The 10310-nt window shown below is 44.0% G+C and overlaps 1 long non-coding RNA gene across 1 annotated transcript; it reads left to right on the forward strand.

Moving 5' to 3' along the window:
- The first annotated feature begins 4240 nt into the window (after positions 1-4240).
- On the forward strand, positions 4241-9972 carry LOC123575212 (uncharacterized). Its single transcript, XR_006700404.3, has 4 exons — positions 4241-4337; positions 5476-5611; positions 7984-8818; positions 9752-9972. It is a non-coding gene; the product is annotated as an uncharacterized lncRNA (long non-coding RNA).
- The last annotated feature ends 338 nt before the right edge of the window (positions 9973-10310 follow it).

Genomic DNA, 10310 nt, shown 5'->3' on the forward strand with positions numbered 1-10310 from the left:
GGCAGAATGGTTTCCAGGAAAGAACCCAGGATTCCCATGGAATATAGGAGTTCACTTAGGCCATCTTAAAAGTGTCTGCTCCCAGCATTCTTGTGCAGTCCTTCTCACCTGCCCCGGTTGTGGTTTAACCAGGAACATGTGGCTTGGAATACCTCTCTGTAAGGTACAGGTCATAAGCCTTAATGGCATCCATGTGGTGTTAATTCTGCAGGCTAGCAGAATGCAAGTGCTGTAAAGGTATGGCTGCCTCCAGTTAGATTTCAAAGGATGCCTTAGAGACCTGCGGAGCCTAGACAGAGAACTGTCACAGGAGCAGGGGTGCCAAAGAGAGCCCCCACTAGAGAGATGCTTATTGGAGTTAAGAGGGGAGGGCCACTGCAGAAAGCTGCCTCTAAGGCAGGGCTCAGTGGAGCCATGGGAACAGGGCTGTCCCCAAGACTCCAGACCTGTGGAGCCACCAGTGTGCAACACCCGCCTAAGAGAGCCACAGGCACCTGACTCCAACCTGTGAGCACTTTAGTGTGTGTAGTGTCCAGCAAAACCATGGACACAAGGCTGCCAAGAGACTTGGAGGTTTAACCCCTGTCCCAGTGTGTCCAGAATCCAGAACATGGTGTCTAAGAAGATTATTCTCTAGCCTCAAGATTTAATGTTGTTTGCCTTGTTGGGTTTTGGTCTTACTTGGAATCTGTCACCCCTTATTCTTCCCAATTTCTCCTTTGTGGAATAGAAATGTCCAAATTGTATTTTGGAAGCACATAACCTGTTTGGTTTTGCAGGCTCACAGCTGGAAGGAACTTTGTCTCAGGGTGAATTGTGCCTTGAGTATTATCTATATCTGGTTTAGATAAGACTCTAGACTTTAAACTTTTGAGTTGATGCTGGAATGAGTTAAGACTTTGAGGGATGGAATGAATATATTTTGCACGTGAGAGAGACATGAATTTAGGGGAGCCAGAGTGGAATGCTGTGGTTTGAATATGTCTCTTCCAAAATTCAGGAGTTGAAGCTTAAGGACAATGTGATAGTGTTAAGAGGTAGGGCCTTTAAGAGGTGATTGGGTCATGAGAGCTCTTCCTCTCATGAATGGGATGAAGGCCCTTATGAAAGAGGCTTCAGGCCAGGCATGGTGGCTCACGCCTGTAATCCCAGCACTTTGGGAAGCCGAGGCAGGTGGATCACTTGAGGTCAGGAGTTTGAGACCACCTGGCTAACATGGCAAAACTCTGTCTCTACTAAAAATACAAACATTAGCCAGGTGTGGTGGCACATGCCTGTTGTCCCAGCTACTCGGGAGGCTAAGGCCAGAGAATCTGACTTGAACCCAGGAAGTGGAGGTTGCAGTGAGCTGAGATCGCACCACTGTACTCCAGCCTGGGAGACAGAGTGAGACTCCATCTCAAAAATAATAATAATAATAATAATTAATTAATTTTAAAAAAGAGGTTTCACACAGTGTTTGCTTCTCTTGCCCTTCCACCTTCTGCCATGTGAGGACATAGTGTTTCTCCCTTCTGGGGATGCAACCACAGTGCACCATCCTGGAAGCAGAGAGCAGCCTTCACCAGACAACTGAACCAGCAGCACCTTGATTTTGGACTTCCTAGTCTCCAGAATTGTGAGAAAATAAATGTATGTTCTTTATAAATTACTGCATCTCGGGCATTTTGTTATAGCAGCATAAATATACTATATTAGGCCATTCTTGCATTGCTATAAAGAAATACCTGAGACTGGGTAATTTATAAAGAAAAGAGATTTAATTGCCTCACAGTTCTACAGGCCTCATGAGAAGCATGGTGCTGATGTCTGCTCACCTTGTGCTGAGGCCTTAGGAAGCTTACAGTCATGGCAGTAAGTAAAGTAGGAGCATGCATTTCACATGGTAAAAGCAGGAACAAGAGAGAGAGTTGGCAGGGAGGTCCCACACAGTTCTAAATGACAAGATCTCATGACAACTCACTCACTATCACAAGAATAGCACCAAGGGGATGGTGCTAATCCATTCATGAGAAATCTACCCCTGTGATTCAATCACTTCCCGCCAGGACCCACCTCCAACATTAGGGTTTACAATTGAACATGAGATTTGGGTGGGGACAAATATACAAATTATATCGCAGGCTGAGACAAACACTCTCTGATATGGTTTGGCTGTGTCCCCACCCAAATCTTATCTTGAATTATACTCCCGTAATTCCCACATGTTGTGGGAGGGACCTGGTGGGAGATAATTAAATCATGGCGATGGTTTCCCCCATACTGTTCTCGTCATAGTGAATAAGTCTTATGAGATCTGATGGTTTTATCAGGGGTTTCTGCTTTTGCATCTTCCTCATTCTCTCTTTGCCTGCTGTTATCCACATAAGATGTGACTTGCTCCTCTTTACCTTCTGCCATGATTGTGAGGCTTCCCAAGCCACGTGGAACTGTAAGTCCAGTTAAACCCCTTCCTTTGTAAATTGCCCAGTCTCAGGTATGTCTTTATCAGCAGCATGAAAATGGACTAATATAGTAAAGTTGTACCAGTGAAGTGGGTTGTTGCTGAAGAGATACCCCAAAATCTGGAGGCAATTTTGGAACTGGGTAAGGGGCAGAGGTTGGAACAGTTTGGAGGGCTCAGAAGAAGACAGGAAAATGTGGGAAAGTTTGGAACTCCCTAGAGACTTGTTGAATGGCTTTGACGAAAATGCTGATAATGATATGGACAATGAAATCCAGGCTGAGTTGGTCTCAGATGGAGATGAGGAACTTACTGGGAACTAGAGCAAATGTGACTCTTGATATGTTTTAGCAAAGAGACTGGTGGCATTTTGCCCCTGCCCTAGAGACTTGTAGAACTTTGAACTTGAGAGAGATGATTTAGGATATCTGGCCGAAGAAATTTCTAAATAGCAAAGCATTCAAGATGTGACTTGGGTGCTGTTAAAAACATTCAGTATTAAAAGGGAAACAGAGCATAAAAGTTTAGAAAATTTGCAGCCTGACAATGAGGCAGAAATTTACATAAGTAACGAGGCACAGAATGTTAATCCCTAAGGCAATGGGGAAAATATTTCTAGGGCATGTCAGAGGTCTTCACGGCAGCTCCTCCCATCACAGGTCTGGAGGCATAGGAAGAAAAAGTGGTTTCATGGGCGAGGTCCAGCATCCCCGAGCTGTGTGCAGCCAAGGGACTTGATGCCCTGCGTTCAAGCTGCTCCAACCATGGCTGAAAGGGGCCAACATAGAGCTTAGGCCATGGCTTCAGATGGTGCAAGCCCCAAGCCTTGGCAGCTTTCATGTTGTGTTGAGCCTGTGGGTGCACAGAAGTCAAGAATTGAGGTTTTGAAACCTCTACCTAGATTTCAGAAGATGTATGGAAATGCCTGGATACCCAGGCAGAAGTTTGCTGCAGGGGTGGGGCTCTCATGGAGAACCTCTGCTAGGGCAGTGCAGAAGGGAAATGTGGGGTCAGAGCCCCCACACAGGGTCCCTACTGGGGCACTGCGTAGTGGAGCTGTGAGAAAAGCATCCCCATCCCCCAGACTGTGAATGGTAGATCCACTGGCAGCTTGCACCATGCACTTGGAAAAGCTGCAGACTCTCAACACCAGTCCATGAGAGTGACTAGGAGGGAGGCTGCACCCTGCAAAGCCACAGGGGTAGAGTTGCCCAAGACTATGGGAACCTACCTTTTCATCAGTGTGACCTGGATGTGTGACATGGAATCAAAGGAGTTAACTTTGGAGCTCTAAGATTTGACTGCCTCTTTGGATTTCAGATTTGCCTGGGGCCTGTAGCCCTTTTGTTTTGGCCAATTTCTCCCATTTGGAATGGCTCTATTTACCCAATGTCTGTATCCCCTTTGTATCTAGGAAATAACTAACTTCCTTTTGATTTTACAGGCTCATGGGCGGAAGGGACTTGCCTTTCTCAGATGAGACTTTGGACTGTGGACTTTTGAGTTAATGCTGAAATGAGTTAAGACTTTGGGGAACTGTTGGGAAGGCATGATTGATTTTGAAATGTGAGGACATGAGATTTGGCAGGAACCAGGGTGGAATGATATGGTTTAGCTCTGTGTCCCCACCCAAATCTCATCTTGAATTGTACTCCCATAATTCCCACGTGTTGTGGGAGGGACCTGGTGGGAGATAATTGAATCATGGAGGCGGTTTTCCCCATACTGTTCTCATGGTAGTGAATAAGTCTCACGAGATCTCATGGTTTTATCAGGGGTTTCTGCTTTTGCAACTTCCTCATTCTCTCTTTGCCTGCTGCCATCCACGTAAGATGTGACTTGCTCCTCTTTGCTTTCCATCATGATTGTGAGGCTTCTCCAGCCATGTGGAACTGTAAGTCCAATTAAACCTCTTTCCTTTGTAAATTGCCCAGTCTCAGGTATCTTTTTCAGCAGTGTGAAAATGGACTAATACACTCCCTATGCAAATTGTGTCCTAAGAGTGCGATTCATTTGCTGTTCTCTGGGAACAGCCTATGTCACCATGTCTGGCTGACTCCTTTTCTTTCATCTCCTACCTTTCCTGATCCTACTAATCACTAGAGACCCTGCTCAAGTCTTACCATCTCCATGAGAACATCCCTGCTCCATCCAGGGGAAAGGAAACTTTCTGCCCCTGCTCTTCTGCTACGTATCAGAAAGCTGTTTACACATCTGTCAAGGCCAGCTTTTCATCACAACTAGTGATCTACATCAGTCTCCCTCATGAAACTGCAAGATCCTAAAGGGAAAGCCTCCTATATTCTGGACACACTGCCATAACCTACATGCCCACATCCACACCCACACTTGTGCTTGGCACTGGGCTTGTGTGTTTTTGATGGAAGGAATCTTGGGAGCTGTGGGAAGGAATGAGGACTTGACTCTCATTTCATGCCCTCCCCCCACTTCACATACTCTCACTAGCTTTCTCCTTCTTCCCATGTCTCCTGTCTGCTCTTGGCTTTTCAGTGGTTGGTTATAAATATGGTCACTTTTCTTATCCACATTGGGATAGATTTAAGATTGAACTTTGACTTTTAAAAGCATGTGCCTAAGACACTGAGCTTGTAAATCTACCCTGGTTAAACATGTGACAAGTGTTGTAAAGCAAATGTGACTGTATTTCCTTTTAGAAACTGATGTTCCTCATAAATGTCAGAACTGAAATCTTTTAGGGAATGATATTTTTACAAGAACTTTTAGAAAAGTGTTGATTACTTAAGCCACATTAGTCAAAGGTATATAGGATCAAACATCATTTGCCTATCCAAAGGGAGAGCTCAGCCTGACCTTGGCAGCTGTGGTTGCATTATAACTTCTTTTGTTCAGAGACATTTTGCTTTGAAAATGGTTTACACTTCACTGTTCAGAAACAGAAGTAAAACTGTTCATAGAGTGGATTGAGGGTCAACGGGCTTTCCTTCTTTCTTTTTTGGTGTTAACCACAGACGTCTTTAACTGAACATGGCCTTTCTAAATGACCCTTTCAGTTTCTATAGCTACTACTTTGTGGACTAAAGTTCAACAGTTTGTGGGCTGGCCAATTTGACTTGGTAACCCCCTAAGCACACTCTGGAACAAAGTAAAAGACATAACATCTCTGTGAAGAGAGCTGCTGAAATTCAGGTAAGCAACAAGCCCTGAGTCTTATGATGACCAGTTAATAGTACATCTGTTCCAGGCCCTAGTAATCAACCAAACTGCAGCTTCTAATTATTAAAGCCACCATCTTCGTTTGCCCAACTAGGTAAAAGAGAGAATGTTAACCTTTCTGTCACTTCCAGGACATCAAAAAAGCAATTCCCCTCCCTCTTCTTTTCTCCATCAAACTAAGAAGGAGAAAGAAAAAAAGGAAGGAAAAAACCTGAATATTTCTACAATCAAACAACGGAAATTTTAACAACTTTTCAACAATAAGTGTAATGTTTCCCAGACAAGAATCTTTAATATAGTTGAGTAAACCAGAAACTCTAAACTATTCCTCTTTTAGCACTCAGCCCCCGTAATGACACATTATTGAATCCACATTTTGACACTAACTGTGATAATTTTTCTAGAAGCAAAATGGAGCAGCAGTACAATGGATGTGATGACATTCAAAGTGGTTGGGACGTGTTGACTGACAGAGGACCAAGAAGGAGCATTGAAGATGGTTTTGCAAGTTTAAGCCTAATGACTGGGAAAATGTGTAACCAAAGTAGGAAATCAACAGGGGAGCTAGTTTTATGAAGCAGTTGCTTAGTTCAAGTTTAGATGTTGGGTTTGAGGTAGAGACAGCAGTATGTTCAGTGGAGGCCTACGGGGGCAGATAAAATGGAACCTACAAGATATTGGACATAAAATATAATGCCGCTTCTGGTGCTGCTCCCTAAGATATGTTTTGCATAGGAAGTACAATGGTCTTTCTTAAAATAGGGTGTATAGAGTGATCCAGAGAGGCAAATGATTACATATTTATAGTCTGTACTTGTCAAAAGTCAGGGCTGAAAATTTTGGGGGATTGGTAATAACGGCCCTGTATTAGTCATTTTTTGCATCACTATGAAGAAGTACCTGAGGCTGAGAAATTTATAAAGAAAAGAGTTTTAGTTGTCTCATGGTTCTGCAGGCTGTGCACGAAGCATGGTGCCAGCATCTGCTTCTGGTTGGGACCTCAGGAAGCTTCCAATAATGGCAGAAGATGAAGCAGTATCAGGTGTATCATGTGGTCAGAGTGGGAATAAGAGAGAGAAGGGGAAGGTCCCAGACTCTTTTAAACAACCAGATCTCGAATGAATTAACCAAGTGAGAACTCACTCATCACCATGGGGATGGCACTAAGTCATTCATGAAGAATCCACCCCCATGATCCAATCACCTCACACCAGGCCCCACCTCCATCATTGGGGATTGTATTTCGACATGAGATTTGGAGGTAACAAACACCCAAAGCATATTAGTGCTCCAAAATAAGAAATTAACACTCCATGCCAGGAAGGATAAAAACACCAAGCCAGGAAGAAGGGAATCTAAGCTGGATAATGCTGATACAATTCCCACAACCACACTATGTGTTGCCACCGACTTTTTTTTCTTTGAGACGGAGTCTCGCTCTGTCGCCCAGGTTGGAGTACAGTGGCGTGATCTTGGCTCACTGCAAGCTCTGCCTCCCGGGTTCACGCCATTCTCCTGCCTCAGCCTCCCAAGTAGCTGGGACTATAGGTGCCCACCACCACACCTGGTTAATGTTTTGTATGTTTAGTAGAGACGGGGTTTCACCGTGTTAGCCAGGATGGTCTCGATCTCCTGATCTCATGATCTGCCTGCCTTGGCCTCCCAAAGTGCTGGGATACAGGAATGAGCCACCACGGCTGACCAGGTGTTGCTACCAACTTCTGAATGAGAAAGAAGCAGCATATCCAGAATCACCTACACATTTACATCCAAGTTACTTGTTTAATAAACTAGATGTAGCTGTCATTCCCAAGAAATCCTTTGCCACATCCCTAAGTTAAGGAACCTGTCTATAAATTATGTGAAGCTTGTGTTGCACTAGGGTTGATCCCATGCACGTCATCATTCAGCTGGTGGTTGAGAAGGTAAGGTTTTCAGAAGTAAAGGGAATATCTATGTTTCTCACATTTTCTGCATGGAGTATAATGTGTTTATTTAAAAACACATAATTACTGAAAAAAGTTATTAACAAGAAAAACTTTCTGAGCCCACAAAATAAAAATATACTTAAATAAAAAAAAAGTTAGGAGGATAGAACAAGGTGAATGCAATCCTCCTTGTAATAGTATAGTTTTATTAAGTCAGTGTGAGCATCTGGCCTTCTTTCCAAGGGTTTCATCTCCTCAGAGAGAGTTTATCTGTACACCAGGTTGCCAAGACAGCTGAGAAACAAGCAATAGGCTTCAAATACTGGAACTAATTATATGAATGCCAGCTACCAGATTTCTTTCTTCTTTCTTTCTTCCTTTCTTTCTTTCCTTTTTTTTTTTTTTTTTTTTTTTTAGGGTCTGGCTCTGTCGCCCAAACCGGAGTGCAGTGGTGTGATCCCGGTTCACTGCAACTTCCACCTGCCAGGTTCAAGAGATTCTCCTGCCTCAGCCTCCCAAGTAGCTGGGATTACAGGCATGTGCCACCATGCCCGGCCAATTTCTTGTATTTTTAGTAGAGATGGGGTTTCACCATGTTAGCCAGGCTGGTCTCAAACTCCTGACCTCAGGTAATCCACCCGCCTCAGTCTCCCAAAGTGCTGGGATTACAGATGTGAGCCACGGTGCCTGGCCCAGCTACCAGATTTCTTTTACCTTTTATAAAATATATATAAGGTCCTGAGCCCAGCATTCACATTCTACTTTGGCTTACGTTTTGAATACTGTTGTCCTTTCACAGATAAGGATGGTTATGAATGTATACTAGGTATGTTCATGTATGGAGTTACACGATTCACTGCTCATACAAAAGGTGTATGACCTATGTATCCATGTACGGGGAAGAAAGTATAAGTGTGCCTCTTTTAAAAACATAAATAGATAAAGAGCTACTCAAGGAAAAAGATCCTCCAATACAAACAACCATCATGAAAAATTTTGATTATTCACATTTGAATTGAAATGAAGACCAAATGTTTTGGATTTTTCTAGGCACTCTCCTGCAAGAAAGAAACACATTCGAAGTCCACCTTATCTGAGAGATTTACTGGAAATGTCATTGCTTTGTGCTCTGGCACTTTCTACAATGAGGGTACTTGTCAGTACTCAGCAGAAGGCTGAGGAAAGAGGGTGCAGATGAAAGCGGCAACTGGCAGTGCAGACGAGAACGACGGTGCCAGGACACCCCTGGGAGGTGAGGAGGGCACAGTGCTGGAAGGCGGATGGGGTCCAATTCAGGTAATGAGTCAGGAACCAGGCGATCCAACTCAACAAGCAGGCATCACCCGAATTCTGTGGTGAGCAATGTGGTTCAATCCTGCCTTTGCCTTTTCAACTTGTGGCCTGAGCACAACAGAAAAATGGAGATGTTGTCCTTTGGCCCTGACAATAATGCTTGAAAACTCTCCACACCAAACCTTGAGTGCAGTGGCCAAGACACAGGCTGTTTCAGCTCCTTTCTTGCCATGGTTGTCTGCTGCCTTTCACATAGGCCCCTTGCAGCTGCCTGAGGTACTTGGCTTGAATTCCTACCTGCAAGGGCGCAAACCTGGTGGTCTGTGAACCCGTTGGTCTGCTTGTCTGCTCTCCTGCCTCCTTGTCTCCCTCCTCTGAGGCTGGAGCCCGTCTGCCCATGAGGCCCTCCTGCTTCTCCACTAGTGCTCTCCCATCTCTCTTTCCGACTGAATTCTCAATCCTGGCTCCTAAAGCTGCCCACGCTAGATTATGAAAATGAAGATTGTGAGGTATTGCAAATTCTTCAACACTCTACATTCCTTGGAGGTGGGAATGTGTCTGTCTGTAATGTTCGCCACACGTGCCTAGCCCCTAACAGCGTCTACATGTGCCTAGCATGGAGGAAGCACTAACAAAAGAATGAAAAATTAAAGTGAGTTGGTTATGTAGTATTTATAGAGAGTAGGAAACTTGGATTTTTTTTTTTTTTTTTTTTTTTTTTTTTTGAGACTAGGTCTCACCCTATCACTCAGGCTGGAGTGCAGTGGCTCAATCACGGCTCACTGTAGCCTTGACCTTCTAGGCTCAAGTGATTCTCCCACCTCAGCCTCCTGGGTAGCTGGGACCAGAGGCATGCTCACCGTGCCCGGCTAATTTTTGTATTTTTTTGTAGAGACTGGATTTCACCACGTTGCCCAGACTGGTCTCGAACTCCTGAGCTCAAGCAATCCACCTGCCTCAGCCTCCCAAAGTGGTGGGATTACAGATGTAAGCCACTGTGCCTGGATGGAAACTTGGGTTTTTAACATAGATTGAAACAAAAACATTTTTCTGCTTAATGAGAAAATTAAAAGAATGAAAAACTATGAAAAATAAAAAGAATGAAAAACCATATTTATGGCTGATTGAGATTTAAATACCAAGTATTTCATCCTCAAATTCCCTCAAATATGCCAAGCAGGCTCACACTTCGAGGCCTTTGTGTTTGCTGTTCTCTCTGTCTGGAATGTCCTTCCATCAATTCTCCACATAGCTCCTGTATTCTGCAAGGAGGAAAAGGGAACACATATACACTGTTGGTGGGAAGGTAGATTAATACCACCTCTATGGAAAAGAAAATAGTGTGGAGATTTCTCAAAGAACTAAAAATAAAACTACCATTTTCTCCAGCAATCCTGCTACTGGGTATCTACTCAAAAGAAATCAGCATATAAAAGAGATACCCGCACTCA

Source organism: Macaca fascicularis, chromosome 8 (genome assembly GCF_037993035.2).
Source record: "Macaca fascicularis isolate 582-1 chromosome 8, T2T-MFA8v1.1".
Taxonomy (NCBI): domain Eukaryota; kingdom Metazoa; phylum Chordata; class Mammalia; order Primates; family Cercopithecidae; genus Macaca; species Macaca fascicularis.